The sequence below is a fragment of the Mustela nivalis genome (assembly GCF_964662115.1).
Source record: "Mustela nivalis genome assembly, chromosome: 8".
NCBI lineage: Eukaryota > Metazoa > Chordata > Mammalia > Carnivora > Mustelidae > Mustela > Mustela nivalis.
The window spans coordinates 67,259,990-67,279,618 of record NC_139027.1 but is presented as its reverse complement, the minus strand read 5'-3'; the positions used below and the strand labels follow the sequence as shown (position 1 = coordinate 67,279,618).

General features: G+C 36.0%; 1 protein-coding gene across 4 annotated transcripts in view; it reads right to left on the bottom strand.

Annotated features, from left to right (window-relative positions):
* ASB3 (ankyrin repeat and SOCS box containing 3) overlaps positions 1–19,629 on the bottom strand; it is a 105,786-nt gene that overhangs the window by 42,673 nt on the left and 43,484 nt on the right. The gene's annotated exons all lie outside the window — the stretch shown is intronic.

Genomic DNA, 19,629 nt, shown 5'->3' with positions numbered 1-19,629 from the left:
TGAAAAAACAAACACACACCAGAACAGAGGTATATAGTACATACAGAATTAAGTTCACACACAAATACACCATTAGCAAACCAGGTACACTATGAATGACGTTGCTGTGAGGCTACACAAGAAGTAATGACTTCTTGGAATTATAAGTTTGGGGAAATATCAGTCTATATAAGAAAGAAGACAGATGTGTATAAGAAGGTCTGACTTAATGTGCTTGGTATTGAGAAAAGAGATTTGAAAAACAAGTACGATTTTTTAAATTTTATTTATTTATTTTATTTTTTTAAATTTAATTATTTTATATATTTATTCCTTCTACTATAGTTGCAGGTAGGAAGTGAAAATTAACAACTCTCAGTCAAAAATTAGAAAGATGGGGCTCCTGGGTGGCTCAGTGGGTTAAAGCCTCTGCCTTCGGCTCAGGTCGTGATCTCAGGGTCCTGGGATCGAGCCCTGTGTCGGGCTCTCTGCTTGGCGGGGAGCCTGCTTCCCCCCCACCCCCACCTGCCTCTCTGCCTGCTTGTGATCTCTCTCTCTGTGTCAAATAAATAAAACCTTAAAAAAAAAAAATTAGAAAGGCAATAGACTTTGAAATGAAGGGCCACACATGAAAAATGCTAGCATACATTAAACAGTAGGAAAGATAAAATATTTTAAAGTAGAAAGCAAGAAACAATAAATGTACTCATTAATTTTGAAGATAAATAACATGTCAGTAATATTCTATTAAGTTTATATATTGAATTTAAACCAAAGCACAGGACTGTCAAAAGTTCCATGGTCAAGAATTCTCTTATTCAGGGAGGTTTCAGAAATGTGGTGGTTCAGAAACTACTATGGTTGAGATAGCATTGCTGTAACAGAAGTTTCACCTATCTTATTTCTAAGTTAATGTTCAAGGGCATTTTACCAAGGAAAAAACAACAGCTTTTCAAGCTATTTTTTCTATAATCAATCTAAAGTCAATCTAATTTTGGGTGGAAGGTCATAAGAGAAACGGAAGAAACTCTGTTTCATATCCAATTCATACATCATTATCAGTGATTGCGGGCAAAAATCATTCTATAGCCAGACCCTGAGTTGAAGATTATCAGGTTGTCGGCAGTGATATATGAAACAGGGTAAAGATGTTTGTTTTTCATGACTTAGGCTGACCTTAAAAAAATGAAAGTCAAAAAACTTTGTTTTGGTAATTAAATACACTATAGAACACAACAATTTTTTAACATCATAAATACATTAATATATGATATCTGCATTTCTTGAAAACATTTCCCAATGGCAAAAGAGTGAAAGCAATACATGAGCAGATAAAGAGCATTTTTATAGTTCTCACTAATTATTTCAATATAAAGCAAATTTAATGGTTAATAATTAAGAAACAGTGGTTCAGAAAAGTATACTTAGAGCTTACATCTACTACCAAAGCCTCTCTTTTGGAAAAGATAGATTAATTTATCTTTTCTTATATAACAAGTTACCAAATTGAGGAGGCAGGGTGCCTAAAATATCAATGTGTGTCATGGCTCAATACAAGTTATCTGAGAAAAAAGAAAATCAATCAGACTTAAACTTCCTATTTGCTGTCCTCTTACCCCACTAAGAAAGTATGCTCCTTGAGGACAGAAACTGTGCCTCATTCTGCTTGTATGCTTAGTGCCAAATGCAGACAGAAGACAGGCAATAAATAATCATTGTGAGGATGAATGCGGTGAAAAAAGTCTAAAAGGATATAGGATTTTCACTTTTTAAGCACACATCCCCTTTCCAAACTAAACAGGCTTCAGAATTAGACTTCTGGACAGGACAACATAACTGGAACTACATTAGTTTTCCCACCATCAACTATTGCACAAGTGAACAAATAATGTAAGGCAACTTTTTCTGGCATTAAACAATAGGTGAAACACTGTGATTCCTGAGAGAAGGGAAACACATGAGATAAGCCCCATGACCACCTCAGCTCTCTGCCCGGCAATATTTCTTAACTATGGTGCTTTGAGCTGAAGTCCAAGCATGGCAAGTGTAAGGTTGAGGAAAAGGTACTCCAAGAAAGGAAATAGCCCATGCAGAGGACAGCAGTCCACTGAGCTAAGGAGGGAGAAATTAAGAATTTAAGTTGCTGATACCTTGTATTGCAAGGCCCCAAAGAAAAACATCTGTGAAGAGAGGTCCTGGTATGGAATTTCTCTACGAGTCCTTGGCTGTGGTCTGCATTGTACATGCCAAAGGCAAGATGAAACTTACTGGAGAACTGCTAAAGGATTTAAAAATGTAATAAAGGGGCACCTGGGTAGCTCAGTCTTCAGGTAAACCATCTGCCTTCAGCTCAGTTCATGATCCCAGGGTCCTGGGATCGAGCCCCGTCAGGCATTCTGCTTCTCCCTCTTCCCCTGTTCTCTCTCTCTCAAATAAATAAATAAAATCTTAAAAAAAAAAAAAAAAAAAAGAAAAAGAAAAAGAAAAAAGGCTGGAACAGAGATACCTAGAGGTCAAACAGTGCTGAGGACAATGGAAATCCTAGGGTCAGTCACAAGGGCGAAACAATAAAATACAACATTAGCACTTTGGGCATCCAGCTACACCCCAAAGGCCAAGCCCTGGGTGTAGAAACCATATCTGAGAATAACACCTACTCTAGATCTGCTCTAAGGAACCCTAAAATAAGCCCTACAAGATGGGGAAGAGGGCAAAGGCTGGGAGGTAGGAGTCCTCTAAATTAGATGCACTCAGAAAAACCTTAAGCTCTCCACAGATACAGTCTAACGAAGCATAAGACCAAACCTAAACAAACTGAAGGTAATATGTCAGTAAATGAATTATCAGAAAAAAGAAAAAACATATCAACATTTCTCATATGAAGATAACAGAATTCAAATCTTTCTAACATACTATCTACCAAGTCCAGTACACAAGTCAGAAAGCAATCAGCAGAAACTGATCCCAAGATGGCCTGGATGTTGGATTTAACAGATGAACTAAAGCAACTAGTATAAATATGCTTTAAAAATTTAAGGGAAGGGGGCGCCTGTGTAGCTCAGTAGGTTAAGCCTCTGCCTTCGGCTCAGGTCATGATCCCAGGGTCCTGGGATGGAGTCCCAAATCGGGCTCTCTGCTCAGCAGGGAGCCTGCTTCCTCCTCTCTCTCTGCCTGCCTCTCGGACTACTTGTGATCTCTGTCTGTCAAATAAATAAATAAAATCTTTTAAAAAAATTTAAGAGAAATATGTTCAAAGACTTTACTTTCAATATATATGGCATATAGATAGATACCCACAGAAAACGTCAGCAGAAAAATGAAGTTATTAAGGAAAAAAATATTCTAGAACTGAAAAAAAGAAATGGATGGGCTTAACAGAAGATGAGATACAGGAGAAAAGTCAGTGAACTTGAATCAATATAAATCATCCAATTAAAGAACTGAGAGAGTATGATGCCTGGCTGGCTCAAACAGAACAGTATGCAATTCTGGATCTTGGGGTGCTGAGTTTGAGCCTCATGATGGGTGTAGAGATTACTTAAATAAAAACAAAGAAGGAACTGAGGAAAAAAGGACTGCAGGAAAATTAACTGTGCATTGGGAACCTATGGGTCAAAATCACATAGTCCAACACACATGTAATTAAAAGTCCCAAAGGAGAAGAGAGTAAGAATGGGACAGAAAAAATATATTCTAAGAAATAATGGCTGAAATATTCCAAAATTTGATTTTAAAAACAAAAAGAAAGGCCACATTGACGTAGAGATACCAGAAAATCAGCAAACCAGTACTTTTCATGACTTAGGCTGACCTTAAAAAAATGAAAGTCAAAAAACTTTGTTTTGGTAATTAAATACACTATAGAACACAACAATTTTTTTTTAAAGATTTTATTTATTTATTTGTCAGAGAGAGAGTGAATGAGAGCGAGCACAGGCAGACAGAGTGGAAGGAAGAGTCAGAGGGAGAAGCAGGCTCCCTGCGGAGCAAGGAGCCCAATGTGGGACTCGATCCCAGGACGCTGGGATCATGACCTGAGCCGAAGGCAGCCGCTTAACCAACTGAGCCACCCAGGCGTCCCAGAACACAACAATTTTTTAACATCATAAATACATTAATATATGATATCTGCATTTCTTGAAAACATTTCCCAATGGCAAAAGAGTGAAAGCAATACATGAGCAGATAAAGAGCATTTTTATAGTTCTCACTAATTATTTCAATATAAAGCAAATTTAATGGGTATGTTTTTTCAGGGCTCCTACATACACTTATGATTTCACATTATATGTAAATTAATGATGATTATATGAACATACCTGACAGTTCTGTGGAAGAATTTCCATGATTATAAAAGACGCAAAAAAAAACCAGCTATTGAAATCAACTTAACAGCCTATTAGCAGTTTAATTTTTTTTTTCAGGGCTCCTACATACACTTAAAATCTACCATTTCACCATATCCTTCAAGATTCTACAATAATAAATTAATTAATCCAGTCATTCAACAGTACCAGGAACTGCACCAAGCACAAGGGTTATAGCAGTCAACTCAAGAGACAAGGTATTTGCCTTCATGGAACTTCCCTTCTAGTCAAAGAGATGGATAATCAACAAACATAGATAAATAAAATAAGTTCTCATAAAAATACTGTGAAAGAAATTAACAGAGTAGGGGCACCTGGGTGGCTCAATGTGTTAAAGCCTCTGCCTTCGGCTCAGGTCATGATCTCAGGGTCCTGGGATTGAGCCCCACATCGGGCTCTCTGCTCAGCAGGAAGCCTGCTTCCCTTCCTCTCTCTCTGCCTGCCTCTCTGCCTACTTGTGATCTCTGTCTGTCAAATAAATAAATAAAATAAAATAAATTAACAGAGTAAAATAATAAACAAGTGTGCTACTTTATACAAGTATAAATTATACAAGTGTGCTACTTTAGAAAAGGCGATAGAGGTCATCTCTGAAACAAAGACAGCTGAGGAGAGAAATGAAAGATAAAAAGCAGTAAGTCACACGAAGAGATGGAGGAGGAGCAATGGAAACAGAAGAAACAGGAACATAAAGGGTGTGAGGAGCCAAGAGCTGGGTATGTTTGAGGAACACCAAGATGGCCCCTGTGACTGAAGTGTAAAGTTAAGGAGAGGAAATAAAGCCAAGGAGGTCTCAGGAAGAAGTCAAATTTTGTAAGGCATGGTCAGAAGTTTTAATTAATTTGCTGACTGATTTGTTTGTTCATTTATTTATATTCTAAGAAAACAATTTTCAGCAGGAGCTACTCAAAGGAAAACAGCTCTCTTCAGACTCACCTTGTGAGCTTCTCCCCCTCACTTTTCTGTGTTCTAGCCATACTCCTTTTGCCTTGTTTCAATGGTTCTTTCCATGCTTTTAGAATTCAACAACTAAGAAAAATTTTCACTGACCAGCCCAACTAAAGCAGGTCCCTCTATTATTTTTTATCATACCATAATGTCCCATTCCTCTCTATCATTAATAGACTGCAATTATAATTTACATGTATACTTGCTATAAATTCCACACCAGATTATAAACCTCACTCACTACTATGCCTGACATATAAGAGCCACTCAGTAGATATTAGCTAGATAGATGACAGAAGACAGAAGAGGATTTATGCTGACTGGTCACTTCAAACATACACCATTGCAAATATTAAAAGAATAGAAATGAGCAGAAGGGAAAAAAACCACTTGAGATTAACACTAAGCAAGATTCTCAAATTGACTAATCAGATCTTTGCTATTACACAAGAAAGATAAACCTGCCCATGATTGATATTAAAACAGAAACAAGATTCAAGTAATGAAATCTAGATAAGTATTTATTTGGAACTTGTAAATTAAATGAGATATTCACATAATGAGTTATTTTACTGCTGTAATCAAAATTTAAATAACCTATAAACACATAAAAAGATCAACATCATTAGTTGTGAGGGAAATGCAAATCAGAACCATGAGATGCCATTTCATACCCATTAGAATGGCTATAATCAAAAGGATGGATAAGTATTGACAAGGATATGGAGAAACTGAAACCATCATCCATTGCTGGAAGGAATATAAAATTGTACAGCCACTTTACAAGTCCAGTAGTTCCTCAAAAACATAAACATAGGGTTATCACATGACCCAACTACTCTACTTCTAGAAATTTCCACAAAACAACCAGAAAACATATATCCACACAAAAACATTTACACAAACAATTTTGGCAGGATTATTCATAATAGCCAAGAAGAAGAAACAACCCAAATGTTCATCAGTTGAAGAATGGATAAACAAAAGGTGGTACATCTATACTACTGAATATTATTCAGCCATAAAAAGGAATAAAGTACTGATATATGCTACAACATAAATGCTGAAAACTTTATGCTAAATGAAAAAAGCCAGACATAAAAGGCCACATATTGTGTGATTACAGGAAATGTCAAGAAGCAATTCCGTAGACACAAAGGAGTTTCATAGTTGTCAGGGGCGAGAGGGAAGGAGTGGGGAGTGACAGCTACCACATGCAGGGGCCCCTCTAACTGACAGTCTCTACATTTTGTACTATCTTCCAGGCTATCTCTCCTCTTTCAAGTCAGAAGTGTTTCTATCACATCTTTCTTTTAAAACTTTGCGGGTTTCTGTGAATCTTCTTAGGGTTCTCTTTAAAAGACAAAAACCACACTCACAAAGCTCTTTGAGGTAAGCTCTTCTCTGCCCTGGGCTTCTGCTGAGGAACAACACCCCTAAGCTTCTTAAAGCCCCACTGTTTGAGTGTGCCTATAAATCATACCCTAAAATCTTTAGAGAAACTTTCATCTCACTGAATACTACTATGAGGCACCACCTTTATCACACACAGATTTTTTTAAGATTTTATTTATTTGTCAGAGAGAAAGAGAGCACAAGCAGGCAGAGTGGCAGGCAGAGGCAGAGAGAGAAGCAGGCTCCGTGCTGAGCAAGAAACCGGATTCGGAACTTGATCCCAGGACCCTGGGATCATGACCCAGCAAGAAGGCAGCGGCTTAATTGACTGAGCCACCCAGGCGTCCCTATCACACACAGATTTTAACAGATCAGTCATACAGGAGACTTCACTTGGATACCAGGTTTTCCTGATAGTGCCTTGGATTTGATATTTGCTTATAAATCTTAATTTAAGTCTTCTTAGTTTAAGCCTTTTGCTCTTAGTGGAGGCTGAGAACTTTCAAAACCATCAAGTCCAGGCTCTATTTAAAGACTTTCTTTTAGTTACCTCTCTACCCTCACTTTCTTTCTCAAAGTATTTTCTGGCTTACTCCCCTGGAAAATCAGCACCTTGAATGTAGTTACCAGAATTTTTGGCTCATCGGCATTAATTAAAATATCAATCATGGTGGTGGGGGTGGTGGGAACACAGATGGGACTTGGTAAGAGTGGTAAGAGGTGTTAGAGTAACCGATTAGCAGTTTTTAAAGGAAAAATTAATTTAGTTCCAAACTTTCTACCACACAATGACCAAAAAATAAAAAACAAAAATTTAAAAAACCAGAATTGCACATTTATCAGATTTTAGTAGAAAAATATTCTAAACCTTAATGCCATAGATATAATCTCAAAGTAAAAGATAAAGGGATTACAACAGATACATATACAACAGAACTGAAAAAGTAATAAGGAAACAAGTGCTCAGAGAAACAGTAATTTTCACCAAACATAAAAATGAGCTTAATAATATAAGGAACTCATAAAAATTAGTAAGAAGAACATGAAGAATCTTACAGATGAGTGACATGAATAAATTCATAAATAAAGTATGAGAAATAAACAGATATGGGAAAACATATAAGCATGGTAGTATTTCTTAAATTAGCAAATATGTTATGCAAATGGTGTCCTTGTGAGGATTTACCAACTTTTCAATGATTTAATAAGGTTAATATGAAAGTGTAATAAAATGCTTATTTTTTATTTACTAATCCTTCAAGTGAAAATCTGTTGTGTGGAAAAATTTCATAGTTATTTTTTTCAAACATGAAGTGACTAGTAATAAAACAAAAATAAATGTCTAACATTATATGATATGATACCTTCAGTAGGTAAAATAATATCTAAAACTGTAACTATTAAGACAGTATTGAAATGTAAAAAAAATTCTTAGAGCAGATTAAATGAAAAAAAAGTAAATTGGATATATGTATGATACATTATATAAAACGTGAAGTGCCAGGGCGCCTGGGTGGCTCAATGGGTTAAAGCCTCTGCCTTCGGCTCAGGTCATGATCCCAGGGTCCTGGAATAGAGCCCCGTATCAGGCTCTCTGCTTGGCAGGGAGTCTGCTTCCCTTCCTCTCTCTCTGCCTGCCTCTCTGCCTACTTGTGATCTCTATCAAATAAATAAATAAAATCTTTAAAAAAATAAAATAAAATAAAATGGGAAGTGCCTCTTTAAATTATAAAATATCTACATGAATTTTGTATAAATTACATAAAATATCTACCCATAAGGGATTGCAGGGAATTCTTAGAGATACAAATGTGTAGGATAAGGGACAATTTTTTTTCTTCTTAAAATCTGCTTTGTTTATACAATAGAGAAAAGTGAAATTTGTGTTATCTATGCTGTTAATACAGAAACCTCCTTTTCAGCATATATCTACTTGTCTGTCTCACTATTAACAATTTTTTCAACTACATTATCATATTTCAAAAATTTATATGGTGGTATTTGGAGATTGGCTTATTCCAAAGTCTACAAATTTTTTTATCACAAGATGATACTTCTGCTGTTGTGACTCAAGGCCACAGTCTTCAAGCACAATTTAATATCAGCCTTTAAACAGAATTTCAGCCCAAAGAACAATTGAAAATTATATTTCAATACCATAAGACAGAAATTTCTATATAATACCTGTGTGAGGACTCAATCTTTTTACAGCACTTCCCTATAATAAGATTTCAGATCTTGTGTTACAACCTAGAATACAGAAGCATATAGAAAAGACTACAGAATTAGTAAAGTAACACTGTAGGGGCAGACAGATGATTCAAATGTCTAGAATACACAGTCCTGCTTCCTCATTATGATCAAAGAGATCTGTTATGTGCAGAAAAAAACAGATCTCTGAAGTCATCTTTCAGGGGACAAAAAATAAGCCTTTATCTATCCATTAGTTTGTGTTCTGTAAACAACGAATAAATACATTCTACTGAGGGTCACAGACTGAACAGCTTATCATATCCCATGTGTTTTATTTAGCCCACATAGTTTTATTTGGTTTTGTTCATTTGTTTTGTTTTATAGTTTAGGCAACATTTAAAAATTGGGAATTTTCATATTAAAAGATACATATATTCATATTTGGTACTTAGCAATTTGGCAACACTGGGCCAGAGCAAGTAGTGGCTGTCCCTTTTATACTGGGTTTCACTTTCCTCAATAGCCTCTAACATTCTCTAGGCCTCAGCACTTACAGTCCACCTGCTGGACCCAGTAAGCCTTATTATCCGATTTATTTTCTCCAGAATAATTACCTATGACCAGTCTTATTGGTATAAATAAACATGTTTACCTTTCCTCCTCCACAACTATATTGATTTTTTTTTCTTTTTTTTTTTTAAGATTTTATTTATTTGTCAGAGAGAGCGAGCGAGAGCGAGCACAGGCAGACAGAGTGGAAGGCAGAGTCAGAGGGAGAAGCAGGCTCCCTGCTGAGCAAGGAGCCCGATGTGGGACTCGATCCCAGGACGCCGGGATCACGACCTGAGCCGAAGGAAGCTGCTTAACCAACTGAGCCACCCAGGCGTCCCTATATTGATTTTTTCAACCAGCCTTATAAACATACACACTATTTTCCCATTGCAAAAAAAAGAATGCAAAGCCCATAATCCTCTTTCCATGGTCAGTACTCTACAAACAGCCATTCATCGGCCAGATTTTCCTCTCTTCCAAAAAACACAACTGGGCCTATAGGCAGAAGCTGTTAACACAGAACCTTTATGCTCTTTCTTGTCCTTCTATTTCCTGTCCAAGTTTTCACTGACTCTAAAGACATTTCCTTAGACTGTTTAATTAGTATCATTTGTTCATTTTCTCATGTCTCAGTAAGATTAGGCTTCAGCTACAGACAATGACAAATCTTGAGAGACTTACATTCCAAGACAATAAACTGCATACATACTTTCTGCCTGGTCATACTGGGGCTATATACAGTCACCGGCTTCACACTCAACAGTCACCAACGACTACAACTCAATTTCCTCCCAACCAACAACAACAACAAAAAAAAAACCCTTACACTCCAGTGTTTACAGATTTTTGGTACTTTTACATAATCTAATCCCAGCAAAGTCTTTACTGGAAATTAATTTCTACTCACCTAAATTTGGGAAAGAATTTATAATTTAAGTGTATGTGTTTATTGCCATTATCAATCATATCCTAGAAGCCTATTAATGTGTTTTACTGCAAAATATTTCAGCAACCTAATCATTATGGCAAGGCTGAAGAATTATTTACTTTTGAAGGAATATTATTACTAAACCACACCTATGTATCTATACACAGTATAGGCAGTAAACTAAAACTTATTTCTTTTCCTCAGTAAGATGGTAATACCAACTTCCTTTGGTTTAGAAGCATTTTCACAATTCAAGTGATACTGAGCAGAGAAACAGTGATTTGTACATATCATCACATAAAACTAACTTCTACATGATACTAGATGGCCATATACACAGAAAGTGTAAGATATTTTGAAGAACAGAAGAGGAAGAAAGGAAGGAGGAAAAAAAAGTAACTACTTCATGGGTACAAATAACTAGGACCAGACATTTCAGCAGCATGGAACTCTAAGTCCCCTTGCATTCTTGTGGTATCACACTTAGTATGTACCAACATCATAATATCTCTCAATCAGAATCTTCAAGTAACATGTGTTCACAAGAGCATCAGTAACAAGCTGCACAAGATACTGTATGGGGAACACAGAAAATTAAATCACCTCTTGCAAATAAATATATAGCATTCTTTTAAAACACCATTAGCATTCTTGGCAGATGCTTAAGATTATTGCCTACTCATCCATCCAAGACTTTGTTCTAAAATCAATGAACATGTAGGGGCGCCTGGGTGGCTCAGTTGGTTAAGCATCTGCCTTTGGCTCAGGTCATAATCCCAAGGTCCTGGGATTGAGTACTGTATCGGGCTTCCGCTCAGCAGCTCCCCGCGCAGGGGGGAGCCTGCTTCTCTCTCTCCCACTCTGCCTGCTTGTGTTTCCTCTCTCACTGTATCTCTGTCTGTCAAATAAAGTCTTCAATAAAAACAAATCAAATCAGATCATATAATGTAACAAACATTATATGAGGTAGAAATGATGAAACATACTAAAAATGAAATAAAAGACACACTCATTACAATGTAGAGACCTTAACTGGATCCTGATTTCAACAATCTAAAGAATACACATAAACATATATACATGACAATCAGGGAAATTAAAAAACCAATTTGATTAAAAAACCAATTTGATGTTTGATGACACTGATGAATTACTGTTATCTTTAAAAGCAATAATAGCATTGTGATAGTTTTTTAAAGAAACATATTTATCCTTTGCAGATACATACACAAATGTTTACGTGTGTTAAATTATATGATGAATGAAGTTTTCCTTCAAAATAAAAGAGTAGAGACAATAAATGAAACAAGATTTGCCCTAAGTTGAAAACTACTGAAGTTCAGTGTCAGGTACATGGCAATTTATTTCCTTTATCTTTATATTTAAGACTGCCACAAATTTTGAAGAGAATTTCAAATGGGAATTCCAAAAGCACTTTACATATCTGAAATATTCTTAATATGCATAAAATGTGAATTTTAAAAAACATATCAGAATAAAAATTTAACTGAACATTCTTACTTAATAATATAATTTAAAGTTACATTTTATAGGGGCGCCTGGGTGGCTCAGTGGGTTGAGCCACTGCCTTCGGCTTCGGTCATAATCTCGGGGTCCTGGGATCGAGTCCCGCGTCCGGCTCTCTGCTCAGCGGGAAGCCTGCTTCCCTCTATCTCCCTCTCTGCCTGTCTCTCCATCTGCTTGTGATCTCTCTGTCAACTAAATAAATAAATAAAATCTTTAAAAAAAAAAAAAAAAGAAATGCTATCTCTGAAAAATTTCTAAAAAAAAAAAAAAAAAGAATATACAAAACACCCCACTTTGGAAACCAGAGCTCAAAATGTCTGGAGCACACAGGAATGGGAGAAGGGCTTTCCTCCCTTCGATCTAAACAGGTATCGGCATTGTCTCTCTAAAACTCCAGCTGAGACAGTGAAAAGAAAAACCAGAAGCTCTGAAGGAAGGGCCTCCTTCAAGAAGCTATATTATAGTGCTGGAGAAGCCTATAAGTGCAAATATCTAAGAAAACAAGGATGACACTTTCAATAATTTCTATGGAGACAGTTTATACTGCTGAAGAAACACGCTCCTCCATTTCTTAAGTTAAAGGGAAAAAGAAGTAATCTGGGAAAGCATCCTGAGCAACAAAATATTTTTGAAAAAGAAGAAATCAAAGAACTGAAAAAGGTCTTCGACCCATATAAAACTTCTAAACAAAATCAAAATTTAGTTCAGGCAGGAGCACATTAAGAACAGTCCAAAACCCCAGATAAAGACTTCATGAAGGGGACGCCTGGGTGGCTCAGTTGGTTAAGCAGCTGCCTTCAGCTCAGGTCATGATCCCAGCGTCCTGGGACCGAGTCCCACATCGGGCTCCTTGCTCAGCAGGGAGCCTGCTTCTCCCTCTGCCTCTGCCTTCCACTCTGTCTGCCTGTGCTTGCTCCCTCCCTCTTTCTCTCTGATAAATAAACAAAATCTTAAAAAAAAAAAAAAAAAAAGACTTCATGAAGGCATGAACTCAATGTAGGATTCTCATTTGGAACAAATACGGCAAACCTACACATAAATGTAAGTAATAACTCTAACTAGGAATTTTAAGTTCTAACTAAGAATAGTAAATAATGATCATCATATAATGCAACATTCATTAAAGAATATATTTTTAAAAGAGGAACTTTTAAAAATGTAATTATCCTACTGAATGTTCTTTTGGGAAAATGCCTAACATGACTATGTATTCTAGGAAACTACTGTAGACAAGTTCTACACCAAATGCAAATCGCAGTGAGATGAGTTACATCTATAAGCTAGAAATATACTTTCATTTTAAAGCTCCAATTTTGACAGTAATCATCACAGTTAGTGAGGCTAAAGTGGACAATTCAACCGCAGGCTATCCATCTCCTCTTCTTACAGCATCAGGATAGCAATTTCTGAGAACGTCAGAGATCACCTATGTATTCTATTAGTATATTTGATTTATATATGAAATTTTAATTTTTTCTATGGATTTTAGGTTCTACATGTACTCTATTCTCCATTATGCACTTCATTTTTCTGTATAATTCAACAACAAAATAACATTTTTGTTGTATACTAATAAGTATAAAACTTTTTTTTATAAATTTAAAACATTCATAAGCCATTTATCTACCGCAGTATTTCTCTGGTCCTGTGGTTACACTGACATCTGGTGGTACTTGGAAAGAATTAGACTGCAATGACAAGGGATTTCTCTCTCTCTCTCTCTCTCTTTTTTTTTTTTTTTTGGCTAATTTATTCAATATGACTTCAGAGCTTATGTTTTTCCAAAGCTTTATCTATACCCAATAGCCAAATTAATAAAATACTATACTAACTCCAATGACAGCAAATATTAGTTACAATCAGTAACTATAGAAAACTACTGAACACATTTTGAACACATTTGAACTATAGAAAACTACTAAACACACTGTGAAATAATTCACTTTGGTAACATGACTGGGAAGGATTAGAATTATTTCAAGAATGTCACTGGCTGGGGCGCTTGCATGGCTCAGTGGGTTAAAGCCTCTGCCTTGGGCTCAGGTCATGATCTCATGGTCCTGGGATCTAGCCTCACATCAGGCTCTCTGCTCAGCGGGGAGTCTGCTTTCTCCCCCTCTCTCCGCCTGCCTCTCTGCCTACTTGTGATCTCTGTCTGTCAAATAAATAAATAAAATCTTAAAAAAAAAAGAATGTCACTGGCTAAGTAGGACTGCCCACAGTTATTTAACTCATAATTAAAGTTTATACTCACAATGGTTCTAAAGTCTTTACACCAAGGATAAAGGCATCATTTCAAACCATTTTCTCTGTATATTTGGATAGAGTTCCATACTGTCTCTTGGCCATGAATGTTTAGTTTGAAATAGAGTGTTGTACTGATATTTAGAAACATTTCTAAACATTTAGACAAATTTTTAAAAAGTGTAACTTCATAATAATAATGAAGTTACACTTCTTTTTTTATCAAGTACTTCATGTCTACCCAATGACTAAAGCTTAAAGAAGTATACTAATGGGAAAAACCACGAGCTCATGGGCAAAGTCCATTACGTTAGGAATATTAACAATAAAGTTGTAATCAATACCCCAATCTACATGTTGCCACTGACATGTCTCATGGTTTCTGATAAAAAGAAAGAATTTTTTTAAAGGGGGGGGGGGTGGCAAAGGGCAGAGGGAAAGAGAGAATCCCAAGCAAGCTCCACACCCAATGAAGAGCCTGACCTGAGGCTTGATCCCACAACCCCAAGATGACAACCTGAACCAAAATCAAGAGTCTGACACTTAACTGACTGAGCCACCCAGGAACCCCCAGAAAGATAGAATTCTGATGGCCAGTTAGACATTGGAGACCATATCTAAGAAAAGACATCTTTCAATCACAAGAAAGTTTTAGACAAAACCCTGAAATTTTACCATCTTATTACATATTGATTAGTTTCCCCTATCTCTCTTCAGCAACAGAATTAAGACCAACATTTGATTCAGACAGCATACCCCTAAACTTATATCTTCTTGAGCTATAACACTGAATTCTACCACTTTCTGTAATTATCCAAATCACATTTTTGAAACATTCATATAACAGTATTCTCCTTCTAGGAAAACTACCTCTGTAAGTATGATCTCCATGTTATGGCTTAGAGAAACAAATCATTACATTGAAGAGTCCCTATCAGAGAAAAAGTAGGCAGCAAACTGTCTTTCATTCCAAGGACTCCTATTTATACAGAAGCAACACCTCTGTTACTTCCATTTCAGCATACTAACCAATGAAAATCATATACAATTAATTGGACAATGGTAATAACAATTATGAAGAGACAACTCCATTAACTATGTATGCAATGATCCAGTTTGACAGCCACACATCCATAATGTACACCAGTGAAACCCAATATTGTTCATAAACTGGCTGTCAATCTGCAAACTGTCCCCAGTCCTCAACAAAGTAAGATTTGACCAGAATATAATTCAATTATGTCCCTAAGCACGCTGTTTAGTTCCACTGGCATTTTTCTAAACGAGACTTCTCTAACAAAAGAAGCAGTGCACTCGCTGATTTACATTCTGGCTCAAGCACCTTGTATCGACAAACTGACATTTTCTGTAGTACTGCTCTATGGTATCTAAAGAGAACAGAGATAGCGCTATATGGGTAGGGTTGAGGGGTATCCCATCTAGGTCTATATTAGAATATTACATTATTGCAAAATACTGAAATCAAGAATATTTGTTCTACTTTAAAAATTATTATGGACTTTCAATTTTATTACTGGGGCATAAAGTAAGCATTTCTACCTTACTCTTCTTAGAAAGCATCCAAAAGCAATGAATCTAAAATCAGCAAAGAAAATTAGAAATAAAAACAAACTCTCCATTTTTAGCAAAACTAGGATCCAGCTAAAACTCCAGACCAAAAATAGGTATAAGAGCTTCCTAAAGAAATGAGGTCAATCCTGGGTACTTAAGGGAGGAAAGGGAGAGATGGCTCAGCTTTACATCTCAGAAAGAACTAGCAAAGTAAACTCCTCAAAGGTGAGAGGCTTGCTCTGAGTTATGAAAGATAAATTCCCTGCAGAGGGATAGAATTTGTGGGCCATCAACAAACATCCTGGACCCAGCTGAAATCTGAAAGTCAGACGAACAGGGTCTAACAAGGAATCACACAAGAAACTATACTTGTAACAGTAGTCCGTTGTCACTTCCATAGAAAAGAAGCTAATAATACAAAAACCCCACAGCTGCTGCCTTGCCCAGTGACTGGTAAAATAGCTAAATGAACTCAACAACCAAGAACCCTAGCTAGTCTGGAATGTGGATCTAGCTCCTTTCTCTTAAAAGTCTCCTAAAAATAAATGACCATGCAAAAACTTACATTTCCAGATGAGTTATCACATAGGAACAAGCACAAATCCATATATAGTTACCAAAAAGGGGGTGGGGGGGAGAAAATGTCAAGAAAACTATTAGTAGACAAAACCAAAACCAAAAAACCCCCTCTTACCACAAAAATATTGCCACAAAGTCAAATGAAAATTGTAGCTAAAACTTTTGCTGTAATAATAAAAAAGAAAAAAGTTAAGGAAAAAAGGCATAACACTGGGATACAGGAGCTCAAGTAAAAGATTTCTAGAGGATAGAAAATAATGTAACATAAATTATTTAAGAAAGACCCAGAAAAATGAAACATCATAGAAATGCTGTTGAAACTGGGAAAAAACACTACACAGAATAGATATTTCTGAAAATGAACACACAGCATTTTTTAAAAAAAGGAAAAATAGGGGTGCCTGGGTGGCTCAGTGGGTTAAAGCCTTTACCTTCAGCTTAGGTCATGGTCTCAAGGTCCTGGGATCGAGCCCCACATCAGGCCCTCTGCTCAGCGGGGAGCCTGCTTCCCCCTCTCTCTCTGACTGCCTCTCTGCCTACTTGTCATCTCTGTCTGTCAAATAAATAAAATCTTTAAAAAAAAAAAAAAGGAAAAATAAAGTAAAAAAAATTTAAGAGGGGATTAGAGAGAAAATAATATAAAAAACAGGATATCCAACATATGAATAACTGGTGCCCAAGAAGACCTCATAATCATAGAAGAGACAAATATTTAAAGATATAATTTCAAAAAGCTGTACTACAATAATAAAATAAAGAAAAACTAAATCTATATATTGAAGGAGCACCCGGCTGGCTCAGTCAGAAGCCAGCCTTCTGATGGCCAATTTGTGGGTTCAAGCCCCAAACTGGGTGTAGAGATAGAAAGACAGATAGATAAATAAATCTACTGAAATGGTACACCAAGTCTCAGGAGAAAAAAATGATCCAAAACAGACATGCAAAAAATACTGTCACAAAAAAAAGAAAAGAAAATCAGGCTGTCCTTCAACTTTAACTCTAAAACATAATAGATTGCTATTAAAAAAACTTCCTAAAGAAAGGTAACCCAAGGATTATACACTTAATCAAACTGCTGTCCAAATACAAAATCACTATTCAATTACAAATCAAAATCACAAATACAAAATCCAAGTACAAAATCACTATTCAATTCACATGCAAATCTCAGGGAACATTATTTCCATAGGTCCTTTTAGAGGATTCTATTAAGGAAGAATTTAGTTAGCCAAGCAAAACTGGAAAAGCCATGGTAAACTAACTGGTGACAAACTTCTAAGCTATTTAACCATAGAACTAAGAATAAAATTAAATGAAGGAATTAAGATGCCAGAACAGGATAGATGTTACCACCACTAATATGCAAATATGATATAACTAACTTTCTGGTGAACACCATACTTTTGATCTGGGAAAAATCAAACTCGATTTTCAAGAACATGCCCTCAATTATAAAAATGCTCACATTACAATTCCTGAAGATGATAACTGATCTCTGTTGAAAAATCTAAAAGTAACTCCAAAGATAAAGTTTACTTTATCTTTAGAATACATACTAAATATACAAATTTGAAACCTCAAAATTGCTAGCATCTCAAAAATTAGCCCTATTAGTGATCACCAATTTGTGAAACTACTAGTGAAAAGTGAAATATGTGTGGTTTGTTCAACCCTGGACTATATCAGTGGAGTCAGAGTTAAAGGATATGCCACATGAGCTTAAGTATGACACATTTCACAGTTAACTACTAAAATAAGCAGCCTTACATAACACTTTATAAACTACTTTGTTCTTACTAAGCATTCCTGTTATGCTTAACATTGAAGGTTACACAGGATAAGCAGACACACAGAAGAACAAAAAATGGAAAATAATCAATCAAAAGCCAAAACTGCATGCTGTGCAGTTCCCATAAAAACTGTTCTATGAAGTCACACTGCGTTGGATTCGAGACTCCAATTTATCAGTGTTGCTTTATATATAGCAAAATAAAAAGAAAACATAAGTCCTATAAAATTTATTGGGCTTTTACTTAGAATCTACTATATTTATAAATTAGGATATTCTATTTTCAAAGCAATTTGACAAATCTACCCTCGACTATTTACTATGCATGCATTTATGAGGCAAGAAAAGGGAGTGGGGAGAAAAAGCAAGAGTAAAGAAAAGAAACAAGGGGACAGACTCTTTGATAAAATATAAACTTTAAACTGCACATTAACACAAAGATGTTCAAGAACAATTGTCATGCAGAAAGAAAAGAAGTTCCCTGAATTTCCCTTCTTGCAAGGTTTTCTAGTTTTGATTCTTACTGCCATCAAACTGAAAAGTTTCCTTTAGAACTCATTTTTATAAAAATCTTGATGAGGGGCACCTAGGTGGCTCAGTTGGTTAAGCATCCAACTCTTAGCTCAGCTCAGGCCTTGATCTCAGGGTTGTGAGATAGAGCCTTGCACTGGGCTCCATGCTGGGCACGCAGTTTAATTTAAAAAAAAAAAAATTAAAATTAAAAAATAAAAATCTTGACGAGTTCTGTGTAGAAAATATGTTCCCATTATAAATGGTGGTGTAGTATATTTTCTCTCTGCATATAGCTTTCACTTCAATCATATTCAAACATCACAAATATCAATTACTTTTCTAAGTCACCTATCAAGTTTCCATAGTTTTATATTCATTTTCTATCCCTTAACCCTCCAGGTTTACTTTCACAGCCTCCAGCAACAGGCTAGGTGGTAAACTGGGCCACCAGGACGGGTACTACAACATGCATGGGAATATAGCTTCCCTTGAGGGAGAGGAAAACATACTTCAATACTTAAAAGTTTTAGCAAAGAACAGTTTTGGAAGAGAACTCAAAAGATGGGGAAGGAAGCTACACCAGATGGGCTTTAAGTTCAGCTGGTCCAGCCACTCTGCTCATCAAGACATTATCATTTGTAGTTTGTTGCAAATCTTGAGGTGTCCGAGATTTGTTTCAATAAACAAAACTCTTCCATTATAGATTGAAACGTGGATCACTATAGTTATTTAAAAGAGGTAGATACAGGTAAGCAAAGCAGACTGCTTAAGTTTGTCATATTATTTACAGGGCAAGCAGACGCTGGTGTGCAGATCACCTAACTGAAGAGTCATAGGTCCATCTCTTGACCTTTGTTCTTGTAAAAGCTAAAGGTATACTTTCTCTTTCTCTTTTTAAAGAAATACTCTACTTTCAAACCAGGACTTAATATAATTGTTACTGTACTTGAGCACATAAAAGTACTACCTCTTTTTGAGGTTAACCTCCTTGTTTGCATCAAATTATTTTTTGTATTAACCAATATAAAACATAATTAGGATAG